This window comes from Pleurodeles waltl, chromosome 3_1 (assembly GCF_031143425.1).
Source record: "Pleurodeles waltl isolate 20211129_DDA chromosome 3_1, aPleWal1.hap1.20221129, whole genome shotgun sequence".
In the NCBI taxonomy this organism is placed as follows: domain Eukaryota; kingdom Metazoa; phylum Chordata; class Amphibia; order Caudata; family Salamandridae; genus Pleurodeles; species Pleurodeles waltl.
In genome coordinates, this window is record NC_090440.1 from 977,921,106 (window position 1) to 977,939,283 (window position 18,178).

Here is an 18,178-nt window from a genome sequence, read left to right on the forward strand (position 1 = left end):
TGAAGGTACACTACACGTCTCTGTTACATTTAATAGTTTATCTCTTTTCAACAAGAAATGCTTGACTGCGAAACGTCAACCACAAAAGTACGTTCAAGGAGACATATAGGGCTGGCGTATAAACTTCGAGCTCATTTAAGACTAGGACGTGTTCAAGTCTCCGGTCTCAGTGCCTCAAACGGAAGACTACAAATCCCTACTGGTTTTGCGCACCGTAAAAGTATTTCTAATAACGTAACAACGTGCAATGTACCCTCTGATGGTCTCCCAGACATCAAGCATTTCTATTGGTTCGTAGACCTCTGGGCCCGCCTGCGAGAGACGGGGAGCTCTTTTCATTGGCTAAGAAAGTCTCTGTCCCGTGCTCAGTTGTCAGAGTAATCGCAGCAAGTTCGAGTGAAACGATTTTGGACAGGAGGAGACTTAAACGTCAGCAGGGAGAGGAGTGGGCAAATTGAGTTAGCCACACAGGTGAGGATGCAGAGATGCTTCTTTTGTGCTTGGAACGGGGAGTAGAGGCTGAGTTTAACGACGAGCAAGCCACGAAGCCGTGCGATAATTAATACGCGCCATTACCAGTGCAGACAAACTCTGAACGTGAGCAACACTGTAGCCTGACAGATCTGCGGACACAATGTTGCAGAACGGGAACTGCTCCGTCTTTTTATTCTGACATTACCATTCTAAAAGCGGCTAGGCCAGGTGATTGATTAAATGTATGTGTAGACTCAGAAAAGAATCCGTATGACATATGAAAATTCAAGTGCCATTAAATGCTAAGCATGAGTTGAGACTGGCTACACTCGTATCAATCACCGACCTGGCTTGAATAGGAGAAACACTGGCAACTGACAGCAAGGCCTTCTGGGCCAGCCCCTCGACGGCTGTCAGTCGTGAATAGTCCCGTCCGTTATCCCACCAACTTTGAGTTCGTGTGGTGCACCTGCTTCAAACTGCCACAACGTACCGCTCCATTCCAGAATAGAGGGTGGGTCTCAGTAGAGCCTACACGAGCTGAAACCAGCTATGACTGCCTGGCTTAATTTTCTTCTTGATCAAAAACAGTCTCACCGTGGGTACCCTTCTGACCAAATCCAAAACCCGAGGCGCCTGCCTACTGACTGCCCACTGTTTGTACACTACAGAGGTACGCGTGGGCCTCTGCATCCAATGAGCACGCCAAGAATGTGTGCGGCGCGCTAGGATTGGTTGATGTGTCACCAGTGCGCCATTCCTAGATCCCCTTACACATTACCAGACCATCCCGTGCCCGACAACTCCTACAATATGCTCAGCCATGGAATTGGCTGTCATGCGACCCGGAAGTACTGGTACTGGGAAGTAATGTCATCCGTTAAAAGATCTACAACGGGCAACCGATTTTAGACCGAATTCGCGGATGGTCCTTGTAAGTAGTATTCAGTTGGTCGTGACATTTTATGTTTTTAGTAGCTTGGGGGGTAATAAGGCTTTATTAGAAATGGGCATGTATTGGTATGTCTAGTCTTGGAAGAAATGGTGTGGACCTGTAAGGCTTGGCTAGTAGTTTAGGTAGGGGTTCTATGACAACGTGTTTGTGATAGGCAGATGGCCTATGACGGCCAGCGCTGCAGAAGCCTGGAACAACCGGAATTGCTGGGGACCTGTGACAGCCACAAGTAGTTTGTTGGCATTGTGAGCGACATTGTTGCAGGACGATTTTTATGGCAGCTGTGGGACAAGTCAGGAATATGTGAAAGTCGCGGGGAAAGGTTACCGCAGCAGTTGGGGATTTGGAAGGTGTGTGTTATGCGAAATATGGATACTTTGGCAGCCGTGTGTGGCTGGGTTGGAGCCTATGGTAATAATTGGTGGAGTCGAGAGGCAGGAGGCCTGTAGCGGGTATGAGTGGAGCGAGGGTGATAAATGGAAAGGCCGAGGCTCAGGCTGTAGCATTCAGGGGTGGACAGAAGTGGGTTGTTACAGCCAGTTGGAGCCGATGTGCCTGGAGTTTAGTCATTGCTATAGTTAAGGGTCTCGGAGTTGGCTGTGAACCGTTGATACTTGTGGGGCAATGGGATCCCATTACAAAGCCTTGTTATGAGACCTGGTGAACCGATTGCCCCTGCCCGCCCCACCAAGTTTAAGATGTGAGGTAATAGTAACTCCTGTGGTCAAGTTAACAGGGGCTACACGATTGCCCATGAACGTTTGCTTCGAAATTTAGAATTCCTGGAGAATTAGTAATTATCGGTCTAATTCTCTTTTAAATTGCCAATTTCTAACCAGAGTTTTACATGGAGAGCGAAGCTCTTTCCATCAGAATTACAAAGAAACCTAACTCACCGACGGGACATATAACTCTTGTTACTCGCCTCCTGAACATTACATTGGACCGTTTAATGAGACCCATGTGGCAGTTACACATTGAACAGACTAAGGCCGTGGCTGGCCTGTCAGTTTTGTGATTTTTGTGGGGCAGCTAGTTGTTGCAGGGTAGTATCCTCAGTGGGTACTGTTGTTTGCCACTAATGCCCGAGTGTCCAAATACTGTTGCACTGAATTTTGACTAGCAAGCCTCTCTTATCTTCGGTAGGGTGACCATATTTTGGAATGAAAAAACCGGGACAGATTAGACATAAAAGTAGAACTAGAGCCTTTAGTCTCACTTTTACATCTGGCCTGTCCTGTAAAAGAGAGAGAGAGTGTGTGTATATATTTGTGTATATATATATACATATATACACACACACACACACACACACACACGAGAGCAGGCAGCAGAAGTATTTAAGACTAGAGGTACATGTGAAAGGAGAACATTCCTTTCACTTCTGATGCACGAGTTGACCTGACCTTTGTCCTAAAAACCGGGGCATTTATTTCAAATTAACAAAAGCATTCCCAGGTTGACCTGACCTTTGCCCCAAAAACCGGGTCATTTATGTGAAATGAACAAAAGAGTCGGGACACCGTGACAGTCCACTGAAAACTGTGACAGTCCTCTGAAAACCGGGACTGTCCAGGAAAATTCTGCAAGTCTGGTTACCCTACTCTTCAGGGTAGTGCGGTTGAACTGCCAAGGATCAAGCTAAGAAGGTGTTTTAGGCTTAGATTTCAGTACAGTATGAAACAGTCACTAATCCCACAATAAAGGTCAAGGCCAAGTAAATGTATAGGTATTTACTTGCAACAAAGAAAGGTAGGGCAGTTAAAATAATCTCCAAAGTTAATGAGGAGAGTCTAGAACCTTTTATGAGAGCAAATATGACCCAAACAGTTTCATAAAGCAAAGATTCTATTAATATTTAATAGTGCAGTTTAAGGCAACTGTTGGCCTGCTGGAGATTGAGAAGCTTTCGGGAACCTTTGGGGCATCCCATGGATACGTAAGTCTTGGTTCTTCGCGTAAAGGATATGCTAGTCAATGAGTCACAAAGGAATTTGAACTAATTTTCCTTTACATTTCTAATCTCTCACCTCGTTCCTATGATGTGGTGTACACAAACACCACAGACCTAAAAATTCATTTCTCAAAATTGGAAACCAACTTAAAAAATATGCATGGTTGCTGTGAGTGTTTAAGCGTTTTTTTAAGGGGGTGATGTCTAGCCCATTGGGCTGGTTGGCTGTGGGTGTCATGGGCACTTGCAGTCCCCTGCGGGGGTTGTTGAACTTGCGCCATTCATAATAATTTCCAAGACATTTTACTGTATGGCCTGCTTATAAACTGGGTAGCTCAAGAGCTGGCAATGTGTAGGAGACTGGGCAAATTTCCAGTGACTGAATCTTGAACGTGGCTGGTGGTGTTCACGTTTCTGTAATATCAGGGTCACCCTGGGGCCCAGGAGGAGGTGCACACTAGACAACATTGCATCCATTGGGAATGGGAGCCGCTTGGTTTAGGGCGACACCTACATTTGTAGCCAGAATCATTTTGGAATTAGTGATTGTTAGATGATGATTCAAATGGACTTGAAGTCACCTGACCCGTGACCAGAACATGGAGTTATTCCAGGGACCTCTTGTGCTTTTGTGTTAGTTTCATAAACCGAGAGTCAGAGAGCCTCAAAGGTTAGACTCCATGTTAAGGGACTTGGGCAGGGTACATAAGGGATCAAGTGGCTTCCTAGGCATGCCCTCCGTCCTTCCTTGGTTCACGTAGGGGCTGAGGTGCACAGTGCTAAGCTGTAGGGTTGACGTACAGGGAATGTCAAAAGCAGCCCTGGAAGTAGTCTATCCAGGCAGTAGCTGTTCCTCTAGCGTTCACATGGTCCACAACCTCTTGAGGCTCCATGAAGTGGTCCTACACACGGAGTACATTTTCCTTTGCCAGCTACTGCAAGAGTAGCTCCTTCTCAAAGCTTTAAAAAAAAAATGAGTACCAGCCCCCAGAAGGCCTATTTTCAATTCTAACTAGGAGCTCTGGTCAGATGCATGTCCCTCATACATGCCACTTTTGCAGTCACACTTCATAGCACAGCAGGGAGCATTTTCAAACAAATTTCCCATGATTTATACACTAGAGGGTGTGAAGTGCTTCATATGGTCAGTTATTATGGAGCATGTAGGCAGATCCTTTTTCTCCATTCAGCCTGTTGTAAGACAGAATAGGGCTTGCTGTACACACGGTACACCAAAAATCTGTTTCCAGGTACCAGACGGATCCTGTGTTAGATGGCCATCCCAGAAACAAAACAATGGGGTCTCTGCGGTGCAGGTCTTAGGAACTTTTCAAATTGTAGTAAGATACTGTATGACCTTTACCTTCTTGTAGGGATTCATTATTTTTCTCCTGAAGGGCATATTTATGTATCACTTGATTATGAAACACATATCACTCATAAACCGTATGCGCCTCCCACAATCAAGCTTTAGCGAAGTGTCTCAGTTGTGGGGACTGGATGGATTTTCCTCCAAACGGGTGGACAATCCTTTTTGGAGACATGTAGAAAAAGCTTGTGCTCCTGCAGCAGCTGACAAAACTCCCCATTGCCTGTTGATCATGCAGTTATCACACTAGCTTATGAATGGGGGACACTTTTTGTGTGCACCCATTATCCAATAGAGTTTATTACTCTGCTGGTGACGCAATAAAGTATGGCGGATCACCTCCATTGGTCTTGCTAACGTCAATGCTATTGGAGCCAAAGAGACAGGCAGTGAAAGAAAATACAGAAAGCTCAGGCTGGCACAGTTGCCCTTGTAGTGTGGAACTGACCCTTTAACAGGTGGAGATGAGTCAAGGGGTTGAGGCTGGGTGGACTTGCAGCTCAAGGATCTGGCACCAGCAGTGGACATTTAGCTGGACTTATGTCATTCACAAGTACGGTAGTAAGGGGTATGAGACAGCCATGGTTTGAGGGCAGGAAAGAGCTTGTGGCAGCATCCTGGGAGAGTACAGAGGGAGCAGGGGTCCCAGCAGGAGTCATTTTTTTTAATGCATGAGGAGGCTTCTGACTTTTATTGTAAGTGCATTTTAGAGCCCATGGCATATAGAGATCAGAATCTCTGGCGTCAGATCTGTGACAGTTGAGAGCACGAGAAGTCCTGTGACAGCTCCGTGTGTGGGAAGCAGCTGAGACAGTTGTATGGGCTAAGACAACAATTGTGCACTGTGTAGCCTGTGATAGCCATATTGATAGAAAGTTTCGTAGAGGGCACATGTTTCTGTAAAGAGCCATAGCCTGTGACTGTTAATTTTCAGTTTGGAAAAGTGTGTATAGTATCTGTTTGTCTCCCTATCTATCCGCCCACTGCTTGTTGGTGTAGTAGAGTAGCAAGGGAAACCTCCAGCAGGTTAGTGGGGCCTTTGATGGCCATGGAAAGGGGCCAGGACTGCGAAATCCAAATGAGCAAGCGATCACAATGAACGATGCAGGTGAACAGTGAGATCCAGGGGCGACTCTAAAAACTGTTGGGGTACTGTGCTGTTATATTAGCCTCTACTCGATTTTCTTGCGGTTGTGGTTCATTAGGAACTTTGGTCAGGGCACACACATTGCTTATCTGAGGGTAGAATTATGGGTTCCAGTACTTTGTGCCATAGGAGCTATCGTCATATTAAATTGGTAATATGTATTTGGTTTGTTTGAGGCTAAGAATGAGCTTGTCCGTGCTAATTGTGAAATTTGCGTGATCAGTTGTCTAGTGTGGAACAGAATTACTGGCTCCCGGTAGTTGTGCGCTTGTAAGCGTTGATGAACAATGTTATGAATTACTGGTCTATTGCTTCTCACCAGAAGAAGCCATGGGGCATACCTTCTCCTTTGCTCCAAGGTGATCCTATGGAGGCTTGGGATTTTTTTTTTCAGAATAGTAGAGGTACTGCTGCACACACACCTAAGAAGTAATTGTCCCAGCTCCAGAGGGATTACTTTCATTTGTGACCCAAGTGGCCACAGTGGGGGTTTGAAGCAAAATACTTAAGTACTTTCCTTAATGCAGCTCAGGTACATATTGCCTGCAACAGATACTTTCACATAGTTCAATTTCGTATATCAAGAATGTTTACAAATGCTGTTGAAAAGAAACAACAGTATACAACGTTGTTTGACCAAAACAAAGATTGACAAAACCACCCACGTGTTGCCGTCTAACACCCCTAAATTGACAAAACACAGAACGTAATAGTAATGGATGCTATATTTCACTTGAAAACTTTGCATTTCACCAACATAAGACCTCCTGAAATCTAAACACGCCATCTCAAGTTGTATCTAAAGGTCTCCCTCTGAAACACTTTCTGTTTGCACCTTTGTCAAGAGTTCCTCCGTAGTTCTAAAAGTTTTAGTCCCTCCAGGACTTTAAGTGGGCCAGGTCCTGCCGGGGCTCAGCACCGGCAGTTCCAAAAGGCAAGGGCTGAGACCTATCGGGCTCTCCGTTTTCGTCCTCGTCCTCAGCGTGGAAAAAAAATGTTAACTCTGCAGGAGACCCACCCTGCACTGCCTTTGATGTAACTTCTAAGATACTCGTTATAGTTCTTTCAAAGTCTCATGAATCATTTTCAGTAGTTTTTACACCGAAGCTATTGTTGTTGCTTATTTATCTAGTGCATCTAACAACCGCTGACACAGCCAATAGACATGGCTTGTTGTAGGTGTAATGATACCTGTTATAGTATATATCTGGGTGCTTTGCCAGAAACAGCAGAATACCATTCAGGTGGCACACTGTGCTAAGCACAGCTTTTTATCTTATGGTCTTAGGTGTTTTAAGCCACTCCCTTAACTACATCACCAACCCCTAGGAGAGACCCTCCCATTTTTTTAATCCCACTTAAAGCCCTGAGTCCCTCTGTACTTTTCTTGTAATATGATACACTGCTGCACTGATAATTCTTTTCGTCGGCCCTCAATATCAGTTTCCTCACCCTTTGACTCAGCAGACTTAACAATATTGTGCAAAGTTTCCCATTAATCGGGGTCTTCCTGTCCGCAGTGAGCCTCGCAAAAAAAAAATCCAGTCACAAGTGAATTTGTCCCACTTTCAGCACATGGTGTCGTGTACCTCTGTACAGATTACTTCATCGGTAGCCTGCGTCACAATGCTTTAAAGAATTGCTTGAGAGACATAGAAATAGAAGCACACCTCCTTCCAGCTTTGTTGGCTTTACCTCGCCAAAAAGTGTAACTGTAAAGATTACAGTGGTAGGAGAGGGTGGTGTTTCTGACTTGATTTAAACTTTTTATGAACGTGAGTAATTTCTGTGGCATAAACCATTGTTCAGTTCTGGCAAATCGACTAGAGTCCCCTTTGAGCTGCTAAATTAAACCAGCACATGCAAAGCCAACAGCTCTCACCTTTATAATACAAGTGCTGAACTGTTGGTTTTGCCAGTGTTTGCCTGTAAGGTATTGTTTAAAAAAAATTAAAAGAAAAAAAATATATATTGGAGGAAAAGCAAAAGCTTGTCTTTTGGTAACTCAAATCTGTACATTGAATTCAATGGGTTCAATCTTTGTGAATTGCATTGTTTACTTTTCAAATACCTTTTAGTCAGGGAACTACATTTAAAAATAAGTGTCACTATGTAAGTGAAATCCCTTCCAGGGTCTATTTTACTTTCCACAGTATTAAGGCATTTCATGCTCTGTACTAGCCCATGGAGCAGATTTGTGGCCCTGGAAGAGAAGTGTCATGCCAAGTAAAATGTTTGCCTCAGACGCCATTTAAGTGAGTTTATGGCCCTTCTCCCAATGCCATAAATGCATTTGTATGCCAAAGCTTGTGCTTCCATTAAATAAGTAGAATGCAGGAAGTAAAATAAAAACAAGTCTCAAAGTCTGCTCTTCAGCTGTACGTGAGCAAAAATATCCCTGTTGCTGTGCTTTTACTAATAAGATTGGAGAGGTGAGGCTCAACACATGGGAGCTGGGTATTCGAAGAGGAAAGCAACACGTGAGGGAGAGAACTAGAAAATGTGCATACTCCGTGGAGTGCTGAATGAAAAAGAAAACACGTTCCCTACATTTTGGCAGTGGAAAGGTACAAGTCAGAGTATCAAAAGGATTATAAAGAGACTATAATATGCTCCTGTGGAATGGAGAAATGTAAGAAGTGGAAGACAAGCCGTTGACTTGGAAGCAAGCAAATGAGATTCATGATGAAGCTAACCAATGATAAGTAATCTACGGGCTGTACTCTCACCAAAAGTTCACAATGGATCATTCACAAACAGGTAGCTCGTCCTGTCTGTTAGGCAATGTCTGGTAGGCAAGACAATATAAGGGCTGTGAAAAAGTAGGCTAGTGTATGTGTTCACGTTTCATCCCAAAGCCATAATCCAAATTAAGACCTTCAATTGTCAAGTGTCAGTCACTTTTATTAATTATGAGCTGCCACATATGGTCAAGACCCTTACTGAACAAACTGATTTCTACTGAATCTGTGCAGTTGGTCTCCAGTTTTGAGACGACTTGACCGTTCCTTCTTGTTTGTAAAGATTTATCTAGCCTGGATACTTTTCAGAGTAGAATTTCTTGTAATGGTAGACGATATTTCTGCATGTGTACGAGAATAACCCTATGACAGTTGTATTATTAGTTTTTCTGACATGGCCCACAACATGCAGGTTCTGCTTTTTTTTCTCTTTGCCTATAGGTTGCTTTCTTATGTTGTCTGTAGTAGGATTGTTAATAAAATAGCACTACCAGGTAGTTTTGAGATGTGTCGATATGTATGCAGTTACGGGCATCAGGGGAAATACTTCACACTGTTTCCAATCATGATGTTTTACAGCGGGGTTTATGATTGGAGATATGGAATCACTTTTTGTTCTCCTCTTCTGTCACGATACCGCTTTTATAGGTATTCCTGTTGTATGTCCTGTTTCTTTTCCTGTTTGTTTGGTAGAGTGGCCGTCTTGCATTTCTCTGGCCTGGCTGTAGTTCACAATGTCAAATTTCATTGCATGATTGGGATGACAACTATTCTTCAGATGTCTGCATCAGTCTACGGGTTTCTTGAAACTTCATACCGTCAGTCATGTTTAAAGAATACAGTTTTGTTAAGAATGTTGATTACGTTGTTGGAATGGTTAAACTTGAGCATAATAGAGAAATAGATCTTGTTAAAATATGCATGAACCTGCTCTACCGAGCCATCTGTGCCACTTCTGATGATGAAGCCACCACCAGCCTGCATCGCTGGATAGAAGATTGCGCCAATACCCTCACACCGCTCAAAAAAAACCAAACACCTCCCACAGAATCAAGGCCAGCTGGTTCACCCCAGAACTACAGGAATCCAAACGGCTATGTCGCAGAATGGAAAAAACCTGGCACCTTGACCCTACCAACTCCTACCACATCGCTTTCAAGGATGCCCTACGCAAACATCACCAACTGATCCGCACCACCAAAAGGACCCACTTCAAAAACCGCATTGAGCCAACGCTCACAACAGTAAAGAGCTCTTCGGCATCGTCAATGAGCTCTCCTCCCCCAGGACCTGCTCCAACGAGCCCCCGCCATCACAGGAGTTCTGCAACTCACTGGCAACCCACTTCCGTCGAAAGATAGAAGAAATCCACAATAGCTTCAAACCCCAGACCCACGAGCTGATTACAAACACCCAAGAACCCAACACTCCAAGCAACACCCACCTCCTCCACACCTTGGACCCCTGTCAACATAGAGGACACCGCCACCACCATGGCCTCCATCCACTCCAGATCACCATCGGACCCCTGCCCACACCATATCTTCAATAAGGCAAACATCATCATCGCCCCCCACCTCTGCAAAACCATCAACAGCTCCTTCGAGTCAGCCATCTTCCCAGAAAAATGGAAGCATGCAGAAATCAACGCCCTGCTGAAGAAACCAAAGGCAGACCCAGACGACCCCAAGAACTACTGGTCGATCTCCCTCCTCCCCTTCCCAGCCAAGGTCATCGAAAAAATCGTAAACAGCCAACTATCCCGGTTCCTGGAAGACAGCAAGGTACTCGACACCTCCCAATCCGGATTCTGCAGAAACCACAGCACAGAGACGGCACTCATTGCTGCCACAGACGACATTGGGACCATGCTCGACGAAGGAGAAACAACAGCACTTATCCTCCTGGACCTCTCCGCAGCTATCAACACGGTATGTCATCACACTCTCTGCACATGCCTCCACAACGCTGGAATCCGCGACAAGGCACTCGACTGGATCTCGTCATTTCTCTCAGGCAGAACCCAGAGAGTACGCCTCCCACCGTTCCTGTCAGAAGCCTCCAGAATCATCTGTGGCGTTCCCCCAAGGATCTTCGCTCAGCCCCACGCTCTTCAACGTATACATGGCCTCCCTCGCCAACATCGCACAAACCCACCACATCAACATAGTTTCCTACGCAGACGACACTCAGCTCATCCTCTCCCTCACGAAAGACCCTACAACTGCAAAGAACAACCTCCACAACGGACTTCACGCCATCGCCAGCTGGATGGAATCAAGCCACCTCAAGTTAAACACAGACAAGACAGAAATCCTCACCTTTGGCACCAACCCCTCAACTTGGAATGACTCCTGGTGGCCCACCTCCCTAGGAACCGCGCCCTCATCTACCACCCACGCAGGCAACCTAGGCTTCATTTTGGACTCCACACTTAGCATGACTCAGCAGGTCAGTGCCATCTCCTCTTCCTGCTATAACACTCTCCGCATGCTCCTAAAAATCTTCAAGTGGATTCCCATCGAAACGAGGAAAACTGTCACCCACGCCCTGGTCAGCAGCCGATTGGACTACGGAAACGCCCTATATGCAGGAATAACAACCAAACTCCTAACAAAGCTGCAAAGAATCCGGAACGCATCCGCCCGCCTCATTCTGGACATCCCACGCCGCAACCACATTTCCCCCCACCTCAGAGACCTTCACTGGCTACCAGTATCAAAGAGGATCACCTTCAAACTCCTCATCCACGCGCACACAAGGCCCTCCACGACACAGGCCCAGCCTACCTCAACAACAGACTCACCTTCCACACCCCCACCGCAATCTTCGCTCCGCCAGCCTCGCCCTCGCCTCCATCCGCCGCACCACCTCCAGAGGAAGATCATTCTCTCACCTAGCCGCCAAGACCTGGAACTCCCTACCGCTCCACCTTCGCCAGACCCAAGACCTCTTGACATTCAGGAAACGCCTCAAGACATGGCTCTATGACCAGTAGCTCCCCCCCCCCCCCCCCCCCACCGTCTTGAGACCTTAACGGGTGATTAGTGCGCTCTATAAATCCTTGATTGATGAATATATTGTCTATGTAACAGGAATAGGCAAGCGATTTCTGATGTTTAGGTACTCCTCATTTCTGTTGCCCCTGAACAGGTGTGCACATTGTTGAGGCATATATGATGTCCTTGATGTGCTGAAAGTGTTGGTCCACAAATAACTAAAATTTACGTGGGGACACATTCAGTTAGTTTTGTTATGTTCTGGGCTTTTGTATGGTACTCTTCTACCACTAGTGTAGGAGTCTTCTACCTTGTTCAAGTGGTAACAGACAGGGGATGCATATAGGGTGCAAAGGTGTTGTTGAAAGCTGCCCTAGGTGGGAAGCATTTGATTAATGTGTGTATTGCTCCTCGGAAAACTTAGAGAATCAAGTACATAGGCTCTCCACATGTGCATGATTGTCTAAAAACATGTGGTCAGACACAAGTTCATACATACTGATTCTTTCTAATGTTGCTTGTGCAGTACAACTCCATTCATGAACATGGGAAGTGCGCCTTTTGTTATTGTTAGATCATTGTCCGCTTAGCCAGCGTAAGCTTTGTCCAGTCAATTTTTAACGGCTCCAGACTTTAGTGTTTTTCAGGTTGAGTGCAGGAATGTACCATCTTGCCTGGCATGTTACCCCCATTTTTCACTGTATATATGTTGTTTTAGTTGTATGTGTCACTGGGACCCTGGTAACCCAGGGCCCCAGTGCTCATAAGTGTGCCTGAATGTGTTACCTGTGTAGTGACTAACTGTCTCACTGAGGCTCTGCTAATCAGAACCTCAGTGGTTATGCTCTCTCATTTCTTTCCAAATTGTCACTAACAGGCTAGTGACCATTTTTACCAATTTACATTGGCTTACTGGAACACCCTTATAATTCCTTAGTATATGGTACTGAGGTACCCAGGGTATTGGGGTTCCAGGAGATCCCTATGGGCTACAGCATTTCTTTTGCCACCCATAGGGAGCTCTGACAATTCTTACACAGGCCTGCCACTGCAGCCTGAGTGAAATAACATCCACGTTATTTCACAGCCATTTTACACTGCACTTAAGTAACTTATAAGTCACCTATATGTCTAACCTTTACCTGGTAAAGGTTAGGTGCAAAGTTACTTAGTGTGAGGGCACCCTGGCACTAGCCAAGGTGCCCCCACATTGTTCAGAGCCAATTCCCTGAACTTTGTGAGTGCGGGGACACCATTACACGCGTGCACTACATATAGGTCACTACCTATATGTAGCTTCACAATGGTAACTCCAAATATGGCCATGTAACATGTCTATGATCATGGAATTGCCCCCTCTATGCCATCCTGGCATAGTTGGCACAATCCCATGATCCCAGTGGTCTGTAGCACAGACCCTGGTACTGCCAAACTGCCCTTCCTGGGGTTTCACTGCAGCTGCTGCTGCTGCCAACCCCTCATACAGGCATCTGCCCTCCTGGGGTCCAGCCAGGCCTGGCCCAGGATGGCAGAACAAAGGACTTCCTCTGAGAGAGGGTGTTACACCCTCTCCCTTTGGAAAATGGTGTGAAGGCAGGGGAGGAGTAGCCTCCCCCAGCCTCTGGAAATGCTTTGTTGGGCACAGATGTGCCCAATTCTGCATAAGCCAGTCTACACCGGTTCAGGGGACCCCTTAGCCCTGCTCTGGCGCGAAACTGGACAAAGGAAAGGGGAGTGACCACTCCCCTGACCTGCACCTCCCCTGGGAGGTGTCCAGAGCTCCTCCAGTGTGCTCCAGACCTCTGCCATCTTGGAAACAGAGGTGCTGCTGGCACACTGGACTGCTCTGAGTGGCCAGTGCCACCAGGTGACGTCAGAGACTCCTTCTGATAGGCTCCTTCAGGTGTTAGTAGCCTATCCTCTCTCCTAGGTAGCCAAACCCTCTTTTCTGGCTATTTAGGGTCTCTGTCTCTGGGGAAACTTTAGATAACGAATGCAAGAGCTCATCCGAGTTCCTCTGCATCTCTCTCTTCACCTTCTGCCAAGGAATCGACTGCTGACCGCGCTGGAAGCCTGCAAACCTGCAACATAGTAGCAAAGACGACTACTGCAACTCTGTAACGCTGATCCTGCCGCCTTCTCGACTGTTTTCCTGCTTGTGCATGCTGTGGGGGTAGTCTGCCTCCTCTCTGCACCGGAAGCTCCGAAGAAATCTCCCGTGGGTCGACGGAATCTTCCCCCTGCAACCGCAGGCACCAAAAAGCTGCATTACCGGTCCCTTGGGTCTCCTCTCAGCACGACAAGCGAGGTCCCTCGAATCCAGCGACTCTGTCCAAGTGACCCCCACAGTCCAGTGACTCTTCAGTCCAAGTTTGGTGGAGGTAAGTCCTTGCCTCACCTCGCTGGGCTGCATTGCTGGGAACCGCGACTTTTGCAGCTACTCCGGCCCCTGTGCACTTCCGGCGGAAATCCTTTGTGCACAGCCAAGCCTGGGTCCACGGCACTCTAACCTGCATTGCACGACTTTCTAAGTTGGTCTCCGGCGACGTGGGATTCCTTTGTGCGACTTCGGGTGAGCACCGTTTCACGCATCCTCGTAGTGCCTGTTTCTGGCACTTCTCCGGGTGCTACCTGCTGCTGAGAGGGCTCCTTGTCTTGCTCGACGTCCCCTCTCTCTCCTGGTCCAATTTGCGACCTCCTGGTCCCTCCTGGGCCGCAGCAGCGTCCAAAAACGCTAACCGCACGATTTGCAGCTAGCAAGGCTTGTTGGAGTTCTTTCGGCGGGAAAACACTTCTGCACGACTCTACAAGGCGAGAGGGATCCGTCCTCAAAAGGGGAAGTCTCTAGCCCTTTGCGTTCCTGCAGAAACCGCAGCTTCTTCTGTCCAGTGGAAGCTTCTTTGCACCCGCAGCTGGCATTTCCTGGGCATCTGCCCATCTCCGACTTGCTTGTGACTTTTGGACTTGGTCCCCTTGTTCCACAGGTACCCCAGATTGGAAATCCAGCGTTGTTGCATTGTTGGTTTGTGTCTTTCCTGCATTATTCCTCTAACACGACTTCTTTGTCCTTAGGGGAACTTTGGTGCACTTTGCACTCACTTTTCAGGGTCTTGGGGAGGGTTATTTTTCTAACTCTCACTATTTTCTGATAGTCCCAGCGACCCTCTACAAGGTCACATAGGTTTGGGGTCCATTCGTGGTTCGCATTCCACTTTTGGAGTATATGGTTTGTGTTGCCCCTATCCCTGTGTCTCCCCATTGCATCCTATTGTAACTATACATTGTTTGCACTGTTTTCTAAGACTATACTGCATATTTTTGCTATTGTGTATATATATCTTATGTATATTTCCTATCCTCTCACTGAGGGTACACTCTAAGATACTTTGGCATATTGTCATAAAAATAAAGTACCTTTATTTTTAGTATAACTGTGTATTGTGTTTTCTTATGATATTGTGCATATGACACTAAGTGGTACTGTAGTAGCTTCACCCGTCTCCTAGTTCAGCCTAAGCTGCTCTGCTAAGCTACCATTATCTACCAGCCTAAGCTGCTAGACACCCTATACACTAATAAGGGATAACTGGGCCTGGTGCAAGGTGCAAGTACCCCTTGGTACTCACTACAAGCCAGTCCAGCCTCCTACATTGAGTTAAAGCCCAAGCTGGGCAGAGGTCTGTTTTGATATTTAGAAATGAGTAAATGGTAATACCCTCTCGTAATCACTGTGCTTTTCTTTGATGTTAACATCTCATCATAAACGGTGGTATTGTAGTGGTGGTGCACCAGCAGCCATATGGAACCAAAGCCTCTTTGTTCCAAGTAATGACAATGTAGGTAGGGTGATTGAAAGAGCCTTGTTTAGGTTTTTTGTCAAAAGGTTAAGATGATATGTTTTGTGAATTACACAGCTTTGCTTATTATGGCTAGGAAAAATTAGCCTGGGAGTGTTTTGAAGTATGCTAGTAGAAAAATGTACATCTTCGATTTCAACACAACGCTCCTGTTGGCCCTGCATAACCTGACTTGGCTTTGCGCAAAGTGTGACTCTATGCCATTAATTGCCCTATTGGTAAAACAAGGTGCTTTGACATGTTTATGTGCCAACTGGGCATCAGTGTAGTGTTGTAAGGATGGTGAGATGAGATCGATAGGATCAAGTGCAGAAATAATCTTGCAGCCTGAGGTTTTTTTTTTTTAAATTAAAACTTTTATTAATTAAGTAAACAAGTTCATACAACAGTTACCACCATATTTAAAATCATCATCACCACACAAATGATCTATATCCATGCAGTCACGGCGCAGGGCTACTTATAATCAACAGGTTCCCTATTTGGATTTCGAGCTGAGTTCATTGTCTATTGTAACTTGTCCATACCTCTAGTCCCTAGAGGACCTAGCCAATAAGTACCTAGTGAATGGGTCCCAGATGTCCTTTGGCCTAGAGCTTTGCGGTAACTCCTCAGCATATATTTCCAATTGTTCACAGCAATATGTCAAGTCTTTCAGCCACTGAAGGACCGTGGGGGCCATCCAGTTATTCCAGTGTATTGCCACTCTTCGCTTTGCCACCAGTAGGACTATCCCCCAAGCATCAGATTAGCCAGTTGCAACGACTGGACCAGACCCAGCAAGCAAATCCTAGGCGTACATTTAACTTTTTACAGGATCATTTCTGTGAGGGACCCAGTTACTCCTGTATAAGAATTCCAGCACCCTCCCACAGCCCCATCCTATGTGGAAGAACCCTGCATCTCCCGCACGCTGCCCTGTCCCGGAGACCATATGTAAATAGCCGTGATGGGGGTGTAGTAAATTTTTTGCAGATATTTAAAATGAGTAATTCGTATGCTACAGTTAATTGTCAGCATCCCTGTAGTGCGCAACAGGAGTGCCATTCTTCAGGACTCAGGGGCATCTCCAACAGCTCATTCCATTTCTCGCAACCCGGCTCTCTATCTTTTTGAGATTCTGCATAGAGCCAATTCACCAGCTTGCGTGTCGAGGTGCTGGTTAGCAGCGTCTGCAGGGCAGTTAGCACAGGGGGCTGTGCAGGGAACATTGGGTATAGAGCCTTCAAAGCAGCTCTCAATTGGATATATGTGAAGGGCCTTAACCTATTTGTGTTCTGCGCTTGTGGTATGTCTGTTAACTCCATAAGTTTCCCTTCTATATATAGGTCTCCCATTTCCTCCAGTCCTCGTTTTTTAAGAAGCGCCACTGTTCCTTTATCATGTGTTAACGACAGGCCAGAATGGCATTGCAGTTGTAGGGTTGGGGTACAGAGTGGGGATTTATTTGCCTGAGTACCCAGCTGCCTCCATGCCAGCACTGTACAGTCTACTGTGTTTTTCATAAGTCTTCAGTGGCCTGTGATGTGTGAGCATTGCTGGTAATGGAATGGGGTGGGCGTCATCCATTTCAATAGCTAGATGTGCATTTATTTTGGTTGCTGTGCCCATTAATGGGCGAAATGCGCCTGGGCGCACAGATAATATAAATAGAAGTCAGGAGCATTAAATCCACCTTGTTCATACAGTGGATGTTAATGTGTCCCATTTTATGTGGGACTCTTTCCCTGCTCAGGTGAATGTGATGAGACGTGTGCTAAGTGTTCTGAAAAATTGTTTTGTAAGTCTAACAGGTATATTAACAAACATATATAAGAATTTTGGGAGGACGACCACCTTGCTAATAGCCATTCTATCCGCTAGTGAGAGAGGAAGCCTCATCCATCTTTTTATCTGCCCCTCAAGTTTTTAAATCATTGTACCATAATTGACCTGATTACTTGCTCAGGATGTCATATCCCTAAGTATTTCACTGGATCCTCACTCCATTCTAATGGAAAATCTAATGTGTAGGGTTGTGTTGCAGGTGTAAGTGGAATAATTGTCAATTTGAACCAATTCATACCTAGCCCTGAGTATCTTTCATATCGTATGTATTCCCATGTGATGGGAGCCAAGTGGGTTTTTGGTTCCCTCACATATAAAACCATGTCATCTACATATAGTGATATGCCCAGGGGGCGCTGGGTGAAGCGTAAAGCCGCTGCCGCGTAGCGTTGCCTTATAATACACGCTAGAGATTCCAAAGCTATGGCAAACAGCATTGTTGTGTGGAGAAGTGTGGCACAATGGTTAGAGCGGCAGACCCTGATGCGAGATCTGGCCCGGGACCAGGGTTCAAGTCCCACCTCGGCGGGTCTTGGGCTCAATTCCCTTGGAGCAGATAATTCTTGCCTCGGTGCCTAATCTAATTAGCGGGTCCCACTCTGTAACTCTGGGCAATAGCTTGCTTAATCTCCACAACGCTCCTCACAGCGCTTGGATGCCTGGCTTCACCCTGATGGTTGTCCAGGAGTGGGTGCCTCACAGGGAAAAAGCCAGGAGGGGTTCCACAGCGGTATGCGTACAGCGCCTTGAGACCCTAACGGGTGAGTAGTGTGCTATCCAAGTGCAAAAATTACATTTTGTTGAGAGCGGAGACCCCTGCCTCGTGCCTCTGGAAACCTGGATTGTCTCCGAGGT

At 46.2% G+C, this 18,178-nt stretch overlaps 1 protein-coding gene across 8 annotated transcripts in view; it reads left to right on the forward strand.

The window, feature by feature from the left end:
- The first annotated feature begins 356 nt into the window (after positions 1-356).
- WDTC1 (WD and tetratricopeptide repeats 1) overlaps positions 357-18,178 on the forward strand; it is a 499,786-nt gene continuing 481,964 nt past the window's right edge. For 2 of the 8 annotated variants that reach the window (XM_069224081.1, XM_069224086.1), the window contains exon 1: positions 372-471. The gene's annotated coding sequence lies outside the window, so the exon portion shown is untranslated. Of the gene's footprint in view, positions 1,409-18,178 lie in introns of all 8 variants that reach the window. The other 6 variants (XM_069224080.1, XM_069224085.1, XM_069224084.1 and 3 more) reach the window with 5 other exon arrangements.